This window comes from Microcaecilia unicolor, chromosome 7 (genome assembly GCF_901765095.1).
Source record: "Microcaecilia unicolor chromosome 7, aMicUni1.1, whole genome shotgun sequence".
NCBI lineage: Eukaryota > Metazoa > Chordata > Amphibia > Gymnophiona > Siphonopidae > Microcaecilia > Microcaecilia unicolor.
This window is the reverse complement of record NC_044037.1, coordinates 306749521-306766795: the sequence shown is the minus strand read 5'-3', so window position 1 is coordinate 306766795 and position 17275 is coordinate 306749521.

Sequence of the window (17275 nt, the reverse complement as noted above, 5' to 3'; positions counted from 1 at the left end):
CTGTGACCTGGATTGGCCACTTTTGGAAACAGAATGCTGGACTCGATGGACCTTTGGTCTTTCCCAGTATGGCAATACTTATGTACTTTATGTACCTCTGAAGCTGACCACCGGAAAACAAGGCGAGACTGAAAGTGGAGTCACAACCACAGTCATGACACTCCTTCTGCACTGGTACATCAGTTGTATCCACACGAAGAGTCTGAGGCCAACATTCATTCTTCTTTTTTCTTATCACAAAAATTTCAGTTTTATCCACATTTAAATTGTTTATTAGCTGTCATCCGCTTACAAATTGCATCCATACAAGATGTCAAACATGAGGACAACTGTTTTCCCCATAATACTATTGGAAAAAAAATTGCATATCATCGGTGTAAAGCCAGCATTACTCAACATCTAATGTTTAAAAAACTTCACACAAAGGGATCATATAAATATTAAACAAAAGTGAAGATAAAGCCCCTCTCAAAATGGGAATAGATTTAGAAACCCCTCCTGCACTCTGAACTAACAAAACACGATCAGACAAATAGGATGCAAGCCGATCATACACTTACCCCCCTATACCAAGCTTCTGTAGCCTAACTAACAGGATATCTTCATCAACTGAATCAAAGGCAGATGACACATCCAATGAAATTAGATAATACCATACATTTTTATCAATACCCCTTCTCATGATATCTACTGTAGAAATTAATAACGTCTCCACGCTATGAGCTTTTCTAAAACCATATTGAAATCTATTCAATCATTCTCCAAAGTCCTCATCAGACAATTAAAAATGCATGGGATAAGAGGCAATGTCCTGTTGTAGACTGGGAGCTGATTAAGAGGCAGATGCACCAAAGTCCTCGTAAAGCACCAAAAATGGTGCTTTACGAGGACCTTGGTGCATTACTACTACTACTACTACTATTTAGCATTTCTATAGCGCTACAAGGCATACGCAGCGCTGCACAAACATAGAAGAAAGACAGTCCCTGCTCAAAGAGCTATGTAATAAAAGTGAGCCAAGTATAGGACAATCAAGCCATTGTGACATCACTGATGAGGTTGGCTCTTATTGGTGGCCTGAGGCATTATGACATCACAATATTAGCTCTGGTTACAAGAGACTACTACTACTACTATTTAGCATTTCTATAGCGCTACAAGGCGTACGCAGCGCTGCACAAACATAGAAGACAGTCCCTGCTCAAAGAGCTATGTAATAAAAGTGAGCCAAGTATAGGACAATCAAGCCATTGTGACATCACTGATGAGGTTGGCTCTTATTGGTGGCCTGAGGCATTATGACATCACAATATTAGCTCTGGTTACAAGAGACTACTACTACTACTATTTAGCATTTCTATAGCGCTATAAGGCATACGCAGCGCTGCACAAACATAGAAGAAAGACAGTCCCTGCTCAAAGAGCTATGTAATAAAAGTGAGCCAAGTATAGGACAATCAAGCCATTGTGACATCACTGATGAGGTTGGCTCTTATTGGTGGACTGAGGCATTATGACATCACAATATTAGCTCTGGTTACAAGAGACTACTACTACTACTACTATTTATCACTTCTATAGCACTACAAGGCATACGCAGCGCTGCACAAACATAGAAGACAGTCCCTGCTCAAAGAGCTTACAATCTAATAGACAAAAAATAAAGTAAGCAAATCAAATCAATTAATGTGAACGGGAAGGAAGAGAGGAGGGTAGGTGGAGGCGAGTGGTTAAGAGTCAAAAGCAATGTTAAAGAGGTGGGCTTTCAGTCTAGATTTAAAGGTGGCCAAGGATGGGGCAAGACGTAGGGGCTCAGGAAGTTTATTCCAGGATGCTACTATTGAGATTCTGTTGCTACTATTTGAGATTCTACATGGAATGTTACTACTACTACTATTTAGCATTTCTATAGCGCTACAAGGCATACGCAGCGCTGCACAAACATAGAAGAAAGACAGTCCCTGCTCAAAGTTACGAGTCAAAAGCAATGTTAAAGAGGTGGGCTTTCAGTCTAGATTTAAAGGTGGCCAAGGATGGGGCAAGACGTAGGGGCTCAGGAAGTTTATTCCAGGATGCTACTATTGAGATTCTGTTGCTACTATTTGAGATTCTACATGGAATGTTACTACTACTACTATTTAGCATTTCTATAGCGCTACAAGGCATACGCAGCGCTGCACAAACATAGAAGAAAGACAGTCCCTGCTCAAAGTTACGAGTCAAAAGCAATGTTAAAGAGGTGGGCTTTCAGTCTAGATTTAAAGGTGGCCAAGGATGGGGCAAGACGTAGGGGCTCAGGAAGTTTATTCCAGGATGCTACTATTGAGATTCTGTTGCTACTATTTGAGATTCTACATGGAATGTTACTACTACTACTATTTAGCATTTCTATAGCGCTACAAGGCGTACGCAGCGCTGCACAAACATAGAAGAAAGACAGTCCCTGCTCAAAGTTACGAGTCAAAAGCAATGTTAAAGAGGTGGGCTTTCAGTCTAGATTTAAAGGTGGCCAAGGTTGGGGCAAGATGTAGGGGCCTCTTAATCAGCTCCCAGTCTACACCAGGACATTGCCTCTTATCCCATGCATTTTTAATTGTCTGATGAGTCTCTCATGAGGATCTTTATCCAAATGCCTTCTGAAAATCCAAGCACACTATACTATACCAACTGGAGCATTTTGACTGCATGTTTATTAACCCCTTCAAAAAATAAAAGCGACAGACTTCCCTCTGCTAAATCCTTGTTAGAAGTGCCTCATTAATCTATTTATTTATTTATTTATTGCATTTGTATCCCACATTTTCCCACCTTTTTGCGGGTTCACTGTGGCTTACAGATGGACAATAGTTTTGTTCTTCAGAATATCGTCTACCATTCTGCCTGGTGCTGATGTCGGCCTCACTAATCTGTAGTTTCCAGGATCATCCCAGCCCTTTTATTTTTAAAGGGTATTATGTTGGCCACCCTCAAATCTCCAGCTACTGTAATTTTCAATTAAAATCATAGATTACTAGTAATAAGCCTGCAATTTCATTCTTGAGTTCTTTTAGAACTCTGAGGTGAATACCATCCGGTCCCATCTCTTTACTAATAATTCCTAACATTCAATGTATTGTTCACAGTGACTCCAAGATCCTTTCCCTGGGTACAGTTCTAACCCAGAACCCAGCTTTGTTTAGCTATTAGATTAATTTCCCTGTATGCATTAGTTTGCAATTGTCACTTTCTCAAACCAGGAACTGGGTTGTGAGCCCTTGGGCCACTGCCGAGGAGCGGCAGGCAAAACCACCCCACACCGGAGACTAGGCAAATCTCAGGCAAGCAGTCAGGCTTCACCTGCACTTGGCCACTTTTCACCCAGAGTTGAGCTCTGGGCTTCAGGTGGCTGGCAGGACTTGCTGGACAGGGCAGGACTGGATAACAGCAAGACAACACAGGGACTGAGGGTCAGAGGGGAAAGGGAGGAACATGGGCGGCAAGGCAGGAGACTGGGCAAGGAAGGGAAAGCTAAAGTGCAGAACAGAAAGCTGCAGAACAGCCAATAAACAGGGAACAAACACTGACTAACAAGACACAGAACTAAGAGCTGCAAGCAGCCCCAAAGCCAGAACACAGACAAACAGAAACTAAACACAGAATTACAAACAAGAAACCAGGCAAGGAAAGCAAGCAAACCTAAACACAGACTAACTAGAAACAGGCAAGAATCTCAGGCAACAACCGGACTAGCAGAAGTGCAACAAGCACCAACATACCAGGGCCTTAGACGCAATGCAAAGGCAAAGCAGCAAGGTTTCAGAATGGCTAATAAGCCCAGCAGCACCTGGAGCTGAGCTGCAACCATCACCAGGAAACTACGGGTGCTGTGTAGGTTCAATCCAAGCAAGCAAGTCTGGCAGCCCAGAAGATCCGGACTGGACTGCGCTGAAATCTGGAACGGGTGACGGTCCACAGCAGCCACCGGTTCTGGCCACCAGAGGGCGAGGTGAGCACAGACGTGACAGCAATTGCCCAGATTAAATTTCATTTATCATTTAGATGCTCAGTTTCTCAGCCTGCTAAGGTCTGTCCACAGTTTTTCAGGTTCTCCATCTGCAAATGTGATCATATCACTCGTTGCTTCCTCTTCCAGATTAAACACTGGTCTCAGATTTTTGAGGCCTTCCCTCATTTGTCTCTTTCCATTGGGAATGCTGACCATTTAGTTCAGTGTTCTTTGTTACTTTTTAAGTGGGGATAATTTTGGATCCTGTGAGGCTTTATTAAAGTCAGTTTGGGGGGGGAGGGGTTGTCACAGCTGACCAAAGGGGCACCCCTGTCTAATGTTGGTGCCAGTTAATCCCCCAATAATAATGCAATACCCTCACGCTCCAGTCAGCATAGTTGAGCAATATCCTCTCTGCTGTGGTTCCCCACTTCTCTGGACCCCCCCCCCCTTTCATGCATCAGGATCACTCTCCAAAAACTCTCTCCACCTTTTCCACTCCAGCCAGCAGACACTTGTCTCTGTCGCTCTCCCCCCCCCCCCCCCCCCCCCCCCCCACCTGAGGGCCCTCCAGGCTATGACAGTGGCAACAGTATTGGGTCTCTGCCCAGGTCCCAACAGCATGGACTTCTCAACCTGCCTCTTACAGCTGGGTTCTACCTCCAGAACCACTGATACTTATCTCCCCTCTCTCATATACTCACACAGCTTTTCTCACCCTTCTCAGCCCACTCCCCATCCGTCCTGCCTCCACTGTCCCATGCCTACAGTCCTTAGAGCAAACTCCCACACGATGATTTGCAGAGCCTGAGGGATGATTTAGCTCCAGCAACACCCCTCCTTCTATTGGCTGGACCAGTTCTCCTCCTTCCATTTGCTGACATAACCTGCTTCTCCTCCCTTACTGGGACATCGCCCTTCCCTGCCTAGTTGCAGGGCCGCAGAGAAGGGGGCAGGATGGGGCAGGATTCCTCAGGCCCAGCTTCCAAGGGGGGGGCCTGGTACCAGGGTCTATTATCTCTTGCTCCTGTGTGTCAGGACCCGGGTGATTGCATTAACACGATAACCCGGGTCCCGGCACACAGGAGCAGGAGAGTGACAGACCAAGGGAGGAATGGACACAGGAAGGTAAGGGGGCAGGGGCGGTGTCAGCTGCCTGAGTGGTGGGGGGAGCAGGGGGCGATTGTGGTGGCCCTGCCCCAGGCCTGGCTCTGTCTTGGAGGCCCTGCCTAGCTGGCAAATGCAAGTAACATAGTAACATAGTAGATGACGGCAGAAAAAGACCTGCACGGTCCATCCAGTCTGCCCAACGAGAAACCTATAAGTGTATACCTTACCTTGAATTTGTACCTGTCCCCTTCAGGGCACAGACCATACAAGTCTGCCCAGCCCAACCACCAGTCCCGCCTCCCATCAGCGGCTCTGGTACAGACCGTATAAGTCTGCCCTCCCCTATCCTCGCCTCCCAACCACCTCCCCCTCTTCCCCCCAACTGCTCCGCCACCCAATTTCAGCTAAGCTACTGAGGATCCATTCCTTCTGCACAGTATTCCTCTATGCATATCCCATGCATGTTTGAACTCCGTTACCGTTTTCATCTCCACCACCTCCCGCGGGAGGGCATTCCAAGCGTCCACCACCCTCTCTGTGAAGAAATACTTCCTGACATCTTTTCTGAGTCTGCCCCCCTTCAATCTCATTTCATGTCCTCTCGTTCTACCGCCTTCCCATCTCCGGAAAAGATTCGTTTGCGGATTAATACCTTTCAAATATTTGAACGTCTGTATCATATCACCCCTGTTCCTCCTTTCCTCCAGGGTGTACATGTTCAGGTCAGCAAGCCGCTCCTCATACTTCTTGGAACGTAAATCCCATACCATTCTCGTAGCTTTTCTTTGCACCGCTTCCATTTTTTTAACATCCTTCGCAAGATGCGGCCTCCAAAACTGAACACAATACTCCAGGTGGGGCCTCACCAACGTCTTATACAGGGGCATTAAACCTCCTTTCTTCTGCTGGTCACTCCTCTCTCTATACAGCCTAGCAATCTTCTAGCTACTGCCACCGCCTTGTCGCACTGTTTCGTCGCCTTCAGGTCCTCAGATACTATCACCCCAAGATCCCTCTCCCCGTCTGTGCCTATCAGACTCTCCCCGCCTAACACATATGTCTCCCTTGGATTGCTACTCCCCAAGTGCATCACTTTGCATTTCTTCGCATTGAATTTTAATTGCCAAACGTTAGACCATTCTTCTAGCTTCTTCAAATCTTTTTTCATGTTTTCCACACCCTCCGGGGTGTCCACTCTGTTGGAAATCTTGGTGTCATCGGCAAAAAGGCAAACCTTACCTTGTAACCCCTCGGCAATGTCACTCACAAATATATTGAACAGAAGGGGCCCCAGCACTGATCCCTGAGGCACTCCACTACTCACCTTTCCCTCCTGCGAGCGAACTCCATTCACCACCACCCTCTGGCGTCTGTCCGTCAACCAGTTCCTAATCCAGTTCACCACTTCGGGTCCTATCTTCAGGCCGTCTAGTTTATTCAAGAGCCTCCTGTGGGGAACCGTGTCAAAAGCCTTGCTGAAATCTAAATAGATGACGTCCATAGCACGTCCTTGATTTAATTCTCCCGTCACCCAGTCAAAGAATTCAATGAGATTCGTTTGGCACGATTTCCCTTTGGTGAAACCATGTTGTCTCGGATCTTGCAACTTATTGGCTTCCAGGAAATTCACTATCCTTTCCTTCAGCATCGCTTCCATTACTTTTCCAATAACCGAAGTGAGGCTTACCGGCCTGTAGTTTCCAGCTTCTTCCCTATCCCCACTTTTGTGAAGAGGGACCACCTCCGCCGTTCTCCAATCCCTCGGAACCTCTCCCGTCTCCCGTCTCTAAGGGATCCTCTTTCTCCACCTGTATGTGTAATAAAATGTGACATGCAAATACAGTTCCACCAGACTGCACTTTATAATTAACTGTGTGGAGGGCTCCCAGAGTGAAGAGAAGAAGCCTAGAGGAATAGAAGAGGGGTGTTTTTAAATGTGTGCAGTGAAAACAGAGTTAATTCTCAGTGGCTCCTGTCCCCCAGTCCCGTTTCTGCTCTTTAGCGGGAAACTAATCCAGGTGGGGCTGAGACTCAGGAGAATGTGGAGAAGGTGAACGGAGGCTGTATTTTCTCTGAATCCCTGGATATTTCTTTTAATTTTGTTAAATGTTATGTAACCTGCAATTTAGTGTTAACTTTGTTTTGATGCTAAGATTGATATGAAATCGTGTTATTCAGTTTGAAATATTAAAAGTAAAACCTGCTATAACACAGCATGGGATGCAGAGGATTAATCACTGGTTTACTGTATTTCAGCCTTCTGAGCTGCATGAACTGAATTTCCCACTGCCTCCTCTCTCCTGCTTTTGTGTTACAGGTAGGTTCAATTTATTATTGTAAAAGAAAAAATAAAACCACTCTATGATTCATGTGGAGCAGAGACTTCTGGAGAATGTAGAGAGCCTTCTAAGCTGCAAGCCCAGTGTTTTACACTGCCTTCGTCTCTACTGTATTTCTGTTGCACATGAATCATACGCTCGCACAATAAACTGGTTGTCTTCTTCCAGCCTGGGGCTTTATATTGTGATCTGGACACTGCTGCCGAAAAGTTTTATCATGGGATCTTAGGCCCAATATTCAGCCCACAGCAGTTAGTGGTTTTTAAGCTCCTGACAGGCACGGGCTTGATTAAGGCTGGATATTCAGTGCTGGGCTATGTGCGGCCTCCGACATTGAATATCCAGGTCAGTGTAACCATCTGGCCCGATATTCAGACTGGTGACCAGTTAGTATAACAGATGAAGTTAGGGCAGCCTTTGTGCTGTCCTAATTTTATGTGCTTATTGAACTACTACTACTATTATAAATCATTTCTATAGCGCTACCAATCGTACGCAGCGCTTCACAATTGAACATGAAGAAAAGACAGTCCCTGCTCAAAAGAGCTTATAGTCTAAATCAGGACAGACAGACAGACAGAGGGATAAGGGTAGGACAGACAGATAGGACACATGGAGGGGCATAATCGAATGAAAATGTCTATCTCCATGGGCGTTTATCTCCGAGAACGGGTCCGTGAAGGGGCGGACCGAACCGTATTTTGGGAAAAAATAAACGTCCATGTTTTATTCGACAATTTGTGAGCTGGGCGTTTTTGTTTTTCAGCGATAATGGAAAATGAAAGCGCCCAGCTCAAAAACGAATAAATCCAAGGCATTTGTTCGTGGGAGGGGCCAGGATTCGTAGTGCACTGGTCCCCCTCACATGCCAGGACACCAACCGGGCACCCTAGGGGGCACTTTTACAAAAACAAAAAAAAAGGTAAAAGAGCTCCCAGGTGCATAGCACCCTTCCCTTGGGTGTTGAGCCCCCCAAATCCCCCTCAAAACCCACCACCCACAAGTCTACACCATTACTATAGCCCTAAGGGGTGAAGGGGGGCACCTACATGTGGGTACAGTGGGTTTGGGGGGCGGTGTGGAGGGCTCCCATTTACCAGCACAAGTGTAACAGGTGGGGGGGGGGGATGGGCCTGGGTCTACCTGCCTGACGTACACTGCACCCCCTAATAACTGCTCCAGTGACCTGCATACTGCTGCCAGGGAGGTGGGTATGACATTTGAAGGTGAACATAAAAAGTTGTGAAACGGCATATTTTTGTGGTGGGAGGGGGTTTGTGACCACTGGGGGAGTCAGGGGAGGTCATCCCCGACTCCCTCCAGTGGTCATCTGGTCATTTAGGGCACTTTTTGGGGCCCTATTCGTGGAAAAACAGGGTCCAGGAAAAGTGCCCTAAATTCTCACTAAAAACGCATATTTTTTTTCCATTATCGGCGAAAGGCGCCTATCTCTGATCGGCCGATAACCACGCCCCAGTTCCGCCTTCACCACGCCTTCAACACGCCCCCATCAACTTTGTCCGCATCCGCGACGGAGTGCAGTTGAAAACGTCCAAATTCGGCTTTTGATTATACCGCTTTATTCGTTTTTGTGAGATAAACGTCTATCTCCCGATTTGGGTCGCAATATAGGCGTTTTTCTTTTTCAATTATAAGCTGGATAGGGAATGGGACTATTGAAGAGAGGAAGACAAGATAAAGGTTACGAGCAAGTAAAGAAACACTAATTAGCGGATTGATCATCATAGCTAACTGGCGAAGTGCCAGCTGCACCCACGAACCACCCTGACACGAACTGAAAAGTGCTGTGGCAGTCAGACAATATTAACGGGCACTGCCAAATTTTAGCACCTTAGCATGGAACAAGTTATGTGCATGAATGTAGGACCTGCAGGACTAGCTCAAGAGACAGTGGTGTCTCCCCAAATTACATTTTTTTCCGGTTTTCCTCCCCCCCCCCCCCCCCCCCCCCAGGTTTGACATCTCTCTCCTTTGGGCCGATATGTCCCCCTGTCCAGTCTCTCTTTCCCCCTCCTCTGTCCGGCACTGCTCCCTTACCTTTCTTTACGATCCTGTAAAGTTTATCTTGGTCACGGGCGGCAACAGCATGACAGGCTGGCTTCAGCCAGCCCCTGGGATTTCCCCCTGCTCACAGGAAATTGCATCAGAGGAGGCTGGACGTGGCAGAGGAAAGATCTAGGGATGGGCTGAAGGCAACCTGTCATGGTGCTGCTGATGCTCCTGGCAACTGATGTAAACTTCACAGGACGGCGGGGAAGTAAGTACATAAGTAATGCCACACTGGGAAAAGACCAAGGGTCCATCGAGCCCAGCATTCTGTCCACAACAGCGGCCAATCCAGGCCAAGGGCACCTGGCAAGCTTCCCAAACGTACAAACATTCTATACATGTTATTCCTGGAATTGTGGATTTTTCCCAAGTCCATTTAGTAGCGGTTTATGGACTTGTCCTTTAGGAAACCGTGGAACCCCTTTTTAAACTCTGCCAAGCTAACCGCCTTCACCACGTTCTCTGGCAATGAATTCCAGAGTTTAATTACGCGTTGGGTGAAGAAAAATTTTCTCCAATTTGTTTTAAAATTACTACAGTGTAGTTTCATCACATGCCCCCTAGTCCTAGTATTTTTGGAAAGCGTGAACAGACGCTTCACATCCACTTGTTCCACTCCACTCATTATTTTATATGCCTCAATCATGTCTCCCTTCAGCCATCTCTTCTCCAAGCTGAATAGCCCTAGCCTCCTTAGTCTTCCTTCATAGGGAAGTCGTCCCATCCCCGCTATCATTTCAGTCGCCCTTCACTGCACCTTTTCCAATTCCACTATATCTTTCTTGAGATGCGGCGACCAGAATTGAACACAGTACTCAAGGTGCGGTCGCACCATGGAGCGATATAACAGCATTATAACATCCTCACACCTGTTCTCCATACCTTTCCTAATAATACCCAACATTCTATTCGCTTTCCTAGCCGCAGCAGCACACTGAGCAGAAGGTTTCAGTGTATTATCGACAACGACACCCAGATCCCTTTCTTGGTCCGTAACTCCAAACGTGGAACCTTGCATGACGTAGCTATAATTCGGTTCTTATTTCCCACATGCATCACCTTGCACTTGTCAACATTAAACGTCATCTGCCATTTAGCCGCCCAGTCTCGTAAGGTCCTCTTGTAATTTTTCACAATCCTGTCGCGATTTAACGACTTTGAATAACTTTGTGTCATCAGCAAATTTAATTACCTCGCTAGTTACTCCCATCTCTAAATCATTTATAAATATATTAAAAAGCAGCGGTCCTAGCACAGACCCCTGAGGAACCCCACTAACTACCCTTCTCCATTGTGAATACTGCCCATTTAAGCCCACTCTCTGTTTCCTATCCTTCAACCAGTTTTTAATCCACAATAGGACATTTCCTCCTATCCCATGACCCTCCAATTTCCTCTGTAGCCTTTCATGAGGTACCTTGTCAAATGCTTTTTGAAAATCCAGGTATCTGAAGTCTTTTCCTCGACTCATATGAATATTAGATATTATCATCTGAGAGATCAACTTGCTAATAGTAATATTTAAAGTATTTTTTTCTAAAAATGTAACTTTTCTATTTTCTGTGAAGAAATCTTTTCAAAATGGAGACTGTGAAAAATTCTAATTAGGGTCCATGTTGCAAACATCCTGTATTCTGGGATCTGATTGGCTAGCAGAGGTCAGCTGGTGATTCAGAGTCAATGTCTCCTTTAGCAACAGTTGGTGGGAGAGAGGCTGAAGACATTGAAGAATGAGGATGTGTGTGAGGGAGCTCTGACTGCATAATAGGATTTTTGAGACAAAAAAGTGTTTTGAAATGAGTTTCTCTGCAAGTGCCTGAGTCTTGCGTGAAGGTGAAGTGAAAGGTGTTGGATTTGAGCAGAGAAGGAAAACCTAACTGATTTTTTTTTGTTTGTTTGTTTTTGTTACTTACAGTGGGGGAAATAAGTATTTGATCCCTTGCTGATTTTGTAAGTTTGCCCACTGACAAAGACATGAGCAGCCCATAATTGAAGGGTAGGTTATTGGTAACAGTGAGAGATAGCACATCACAAATTAAATCCGGAAAATCACATTGTGGAAAGTATATGAATTTATTTGCATTCTGCAGAGGGAAATAAGTATTTGATCCCCCACCAACCAGTAAGAGATCTGGCCCCTACAGACCAGGTAGATGCTCCAAATCAACTCGTTACCTGCATGACAGACAGCTGTCAGCAATGGTCACCTGTATGAAAGACACCTGTCCACAGACTCAGTGAATCAGTCAGACTCTAACCTCTACAAAATGGCCAAGAGCAAGGAGCTGTCTAAGGATGTCAGGGACAAGATCATACACCTGCACAAGGCTGGAATGGGCTACAAAACCATCAGTAAGACGCTGGGCGAGAAGGAGACAACTGTTGGTGCCATAGTAAGAAAATGGAAGAAGTACAAAATGACTGTCAATCGACAAAGATCTGGGGCTCCACGCAAAATCTCACCTCGTGGGGTATCCTTGATCATGAGGAAGGTTAGAAATCAGTCTACACCTACAAGGGGGGAACTTGTCAATGATCTCAAGGCAGCTGGGACCACTGTCACCACGAAAACCATTGGTAACACATTACGACATAACGGATTGCAATCCTGCAGTGCCCGCAAGGTCCCCCTGCTCCGGAAGGCACATGTGACGGCCCGTCTGAAGTTTGCCAGTGAACACCTGGATGATGCCAAGAGTGATTGGGAGAAGGTGCTGTGGTCAGATGAGACAAAAATTGAGCTCTTTGGCATGAACTCAACTCGCCGTGTTTGGAGGAAGAGAAATGCTGCCTATGACCCAAAGAACACCGTCCCCACTGTCAAGCATGGAGGTGGAAATGTTATGTTTTGGGGGTGTTTCTCTGCTAAGGGCACAGGACTACTTCACCGCATCAATGGGAGAATGGATGGGGCCATGTACCGTACAATTCTGAGTGACAACCTCCTTCCCTCCGCCAGGGCCTTAAAAATGGGTCGTGGCTGGGTCTTCCAGCACGACAATGACCCAAAACATACAGCCAAGGCAACAAAGGAGTGGCTCAGGAAGAAGCACATTAGGGTCATGGAGTGGCCTAGCCAGTCACCAGACCTTAATCCCATTGAAAACTTATGGAGGGAGCTGAAGCTGCGAGTTGCCAAGTGACAGCCCAGAACTCTTAATGATTTAGAGATGATCTGCAAAGAGGAGTGGACCAAAATTCCTCCTGACATGTGTGCAAACCTCATCATCAACTACAGAAGACGTCTGACCGCTGTGCTTGCCAACAAGGGTTTTGCCACCAAGTATTAGGTCTTGTTTGCCAGAGGGATTAAATACTTATTTCCCTCTGCAGAATGCAAATAAATTCATATACTTTCCACAATGTGATTTTCCGGATTTAATTTGTGATGTGCTATCTCTCACTGTTACCAATAACCTACCCTTCAATTATGGGCTACTCATGTCTTTGTCAGTGGGCAAACTTACAAAATCAGCAAGGGATCAAATACTTATTTCCCCCACTGTATGTGCTGTTCAAAAGTTTTGTAGTTAAGACTGAGGGAGAGAGACTCAAGTGCATGATTGTATGAAACAAGTTTAAGTGGATTAATCCCAGTTAAGCCACTAGGAAAACTGGTCTCCAAGGCGTAAGGTTGGGCCTGGAGTATTGCTGCTAGTGTTTTCTGCATAATCTCCTGGTGTGCTAGTGTGGGAGGTTGCATATTTTTGGAGAGATCAAGTTGCTGAGGGCAGTGTGACTGCAGCGTTCAAGGAAGAGTGCTTTTCTTTGGTCAGGGTATACAGTAAACAATAGAACAATTATTTAAGGTTGCAAAATTATTATTTATTTTGTCAGCTAGAATGCCACAGTTATCCCTCTACACCAGCTAGGGCTGTTCCTGGTGTTAAGTACATATAAGTACATAAGTAATGCCACACTGGGAAAAGACCAAGGGTCCATCAAGCCCAGCATCCCGTCCACGACAGCGGCCAATCCAGGCCAAGGGCACCTGGCAAGCTTCCCAAACGTACAAACATTCCATACATGTCATTCCTGGAATTGTGGATTTCTCCCCAGTCCATCTAGTAGCGGTTTATTGACTTGTCCTTTAGGAAACCGTCCAACCCCTTTCCAAACTCTGCCAAGCCAACCGCCCTCACCACCTTCTCCGGCAATGAATTCCAGAGTTCAACTATACGTTGGGTGAAGAAAAACTTTCTCTGATTTGTTTTAAATTTACTACACTGTAGTTTCATCGCATGCCCCCTAGTCCTAGTATTTTTGGAAAGCGTGATTAAGTGTGAGGCAGTAGGTTCCTGAACTGGAAGAAAAGAACCTGAGCTCCAACATTCAAGCAAGGAGAAGAAAGAAGCTCAAAGAAAGACCAAAGTAAAGATAAGTCTACACTTCTGTGCACAGCTAAGGAAAGGATATTGAGAAGTCACTGACTTTAATCAAACTTACCTGTTCTAGAGACTGGTTTTGAGTGTTATCACCTGAAAGACAAAAATTAGTTCAAAAAGAATCAATTCTTGAGAAATACACTAGAAAGGAAAGTTATAGAGTAAGAGAAAGTAAATAAGATAATTTGGTCAACACTTATCTGATAGTTTCACTGTTGTTCCTAAGCAATACTACTGCACCTGTTAAAGAAATTTGAATTGTTAGTTTATGTTTGAATGTATGTTTATGCAACAAAAGAATCTAATTTGTTTATTTATTTGCTGCATTTGTACCCCACATTTTCCCACCTATTTGCAGGCTCAATGTGGCTTACATAGTACCGTGATGGTGGTCGCCAATTCCGGTAAGAGGAATACAGAGTGGTCAAGTGTTAATGATCATAGATGAGAGAGTATATTAAGTATTCAAGGAGAGAGAGTTAAGTTTTGTCCAGTTCTGGTAGGAGTTTCGATTGTGATGCAGGGTTCAGGTACTTTTAGGTTGGATCATTCTGGTATGCCTTTGTGAACAGGTGGGTTTTTAACGATTTCCTGAAGTTTGTTAGGTCGTGCATTGTTTTCATGACGTTTGGAAGTGCATTCCATATTTGCGTGCTTAAATAGGAGAAGCTGGATGTGTATGGTGTTTTATATTTTAGTCCTTTGCAGCTGGGGTAATGGAGATTTAGGTATGTGCCTGCTGACCTTTTTGTGTTCCTGATTGATAGGTCTATAAGCTCTGCCATGTAGACTGGGGCCTCGCCGTGAATAATTTTATGAACTAGGGTGCAGATTTTGAATGCAATTCGCTCTTTGATTGGGAGCCAATGTAGTTTTTCTCGTAAGGGTTTTGCACTTTCGTATTTCGTTTTTCCAAATATGAGTCTGGCTGTGGTGTTTTGGGCAGTTTGGAGTTTCTTCATGATTTGCTCTTTGCATCCAGCTTAAATTGCATTGCAGTAGTCTAGGTGGCTTAGAACCATTGATTGTACCAGGCTGCGGAATATTTCCCTTGGGAAGAAAGGTTTTACTCGTTTAAGTTTCCACATTGCGTGAAACATTTTCTTTGTTGTATTTCTCGCTTGGCTCTCTAGTGTGAGATTTCGGTCGATTGTAACTCCAAGAATTTTCAGGCTGTATGAAACAGGAAGGGTGTAGTCTGGGGTGTTTATGTGTGTGGGTTTATTCATGTTGTGTGGTGATGAGAGGATCAGACAGTGTATTTTTTCTGCATAGGTTATCTGCTAAGGATTATACGGTAACTCTTGGTACCCAGGCCAGAGTCAGGCGGAGTGTGCCACCTTGCTGAGAGACAGTAGTGTACACTGTGGACTTGCAGGGGCAGCCACAAGAAAAGGTTCCTACATTGAAAGACTGGTTTTATGTTCATGTTCTCCCATATCTGTGAGCCGAACAGGACCCCTTACCCAGCACCTTTGATAAAATATAAAATATTATTTGTGTTCACGTTTAACCTGTTGTGTGGCTCCATTTAACAGGACTCTGGGCATGCCCGTGTACATGTTACCACACCTTTGAAGATACCTCATTGACTGTCACCTTACACTCATGATGTATTTTAAAAGCTGCTCTGTCTTCTTTTTAAATGTTTGCACCAACATTTCAACCCTAGTTAAAGTGGAACCCATCGTTTTGGAATTGACCACCCCTCCACCAAAATGTTGTCCAGTTTCTAACAAATCCCCACAGTATCATTTCATCCATATTTTATGACTCCAGAACTCAGCCTGTGCATGAATAAAGGAACATTTCTCAGAATATTACCCTAGAGCTTTTGGAGTTCAATTTCCTACCTAAAAGGCTAATTTGGCCTCCAGAACTTCCCTCTTCATCTTCTGTGTCATTGGCACCTGTATGTACCATGACAGCCAGCTGCTCCCCAGCACTGTCTAAAATGTTTTGTAGGTAATGCTTGAAGTCCATCACCTCACCAGGCAGACAAATTACCATATGATCCTCATATTCACCAGCCACCCAGCTGGTGTCCACATAACGTCCAGCTCCTCCCAACTCCACTCCTGGATCACCGGAGCACTGTCTAGCAAGTGCCACAGCAATCACACCGGATTTTCATCATCCCCATGCAGTTAAATGACAGTGAGGGGTGGCCGGCTGACAGTGATTTTACTGAGCCGTAGCCGGTAAAATCATTCTGAATATGGACCCCTTTGTGTCTAGTGTGACATTTCCTAGCATTTTATTTACTCTTCTTTGGTGAAATGCAAGTTTTCCCCACCCTCCTACCCCCTACTGTAACTCAAAGGAGGATAGAGGAAGGGAGCGAACCAACAGGAGCATAACTACAAGGAAAAGATCCTCTTTTTCCGAGAACCTGTGTGGAAGAGGATCCCTTAAAGAAGGAAAAGCCATTGTGAAATTCATTAAAGAGGGAGTATGCTCACCCAGCACTAGGGAAAGGCTTAATCTGAAAAAGTGAGAAGCAGTGAAAAGGATCACAGACACAGGTGAAGGAGTGATAAGGTGTAAATATTACTGAAACTGTGTTCAGTTTGCACAGTGTACACGTTTAACCGGGAGCATGGCAGCACACGTGACACGGCACATGGTTCAAAGGGCTAAGTAGCCTTCTTCCCGCTGCCTGACTGCTATTTGTATCTTTCTCTTCTGACTCGGAAAAGGATTGAACAAGCCATTTAAAACTTCAATAAAAGTTTGAGTAATCTAAAAGTCAGCAAGCTCAAGAGTTCCAGTTGCCTTGGAGAAAGCAACAGGTAATGTTTCATGGGTCTGACTTTATATCAGTTTCCAAATAGGAAAGGAAGACCACGCACTGAAAAAGAAAATCAGACAGAAGTAGCAAGGGAAATTCAGAAGATATAGGAGGGGGAAATGGGACTTGATATACCACCTTTCTGAGGTTTTTGCAACTACATTCAAAGCAGTTTACATATTATATACAGGTACTTATTTTGTACCTGGGGGCAATAGACAGTTAAGTGACTTGCCCAGAGTCACAAAGAGCTGCAGTGGGAATTGAACCCAGTTCCCCAGAATCAGAGTCCGCTGCACTAACCACTAGGCTACTCCTCCATTCATTCCACCAATAAGAGCCAACCTCATCAGTGATGTCACAATGGATTGCCCGATACTTGGCTCACTTCTGATATTGTGATGTCGTAAGGGAAAGGGAAATGGGACTTGATATACCACCTTTCTGAGATTTTTGCAACTACATTCAAAGTGGTTTACAAAGTATATACAGGTACTTATTTGTACCTGGGGCAATGGAGGGTTAAGTGACTTGGCCAGAGTCACAAGGAGCTGCAGTGGGAATTGAACCCAGTTCCCCAGAATCAGAGTCCACT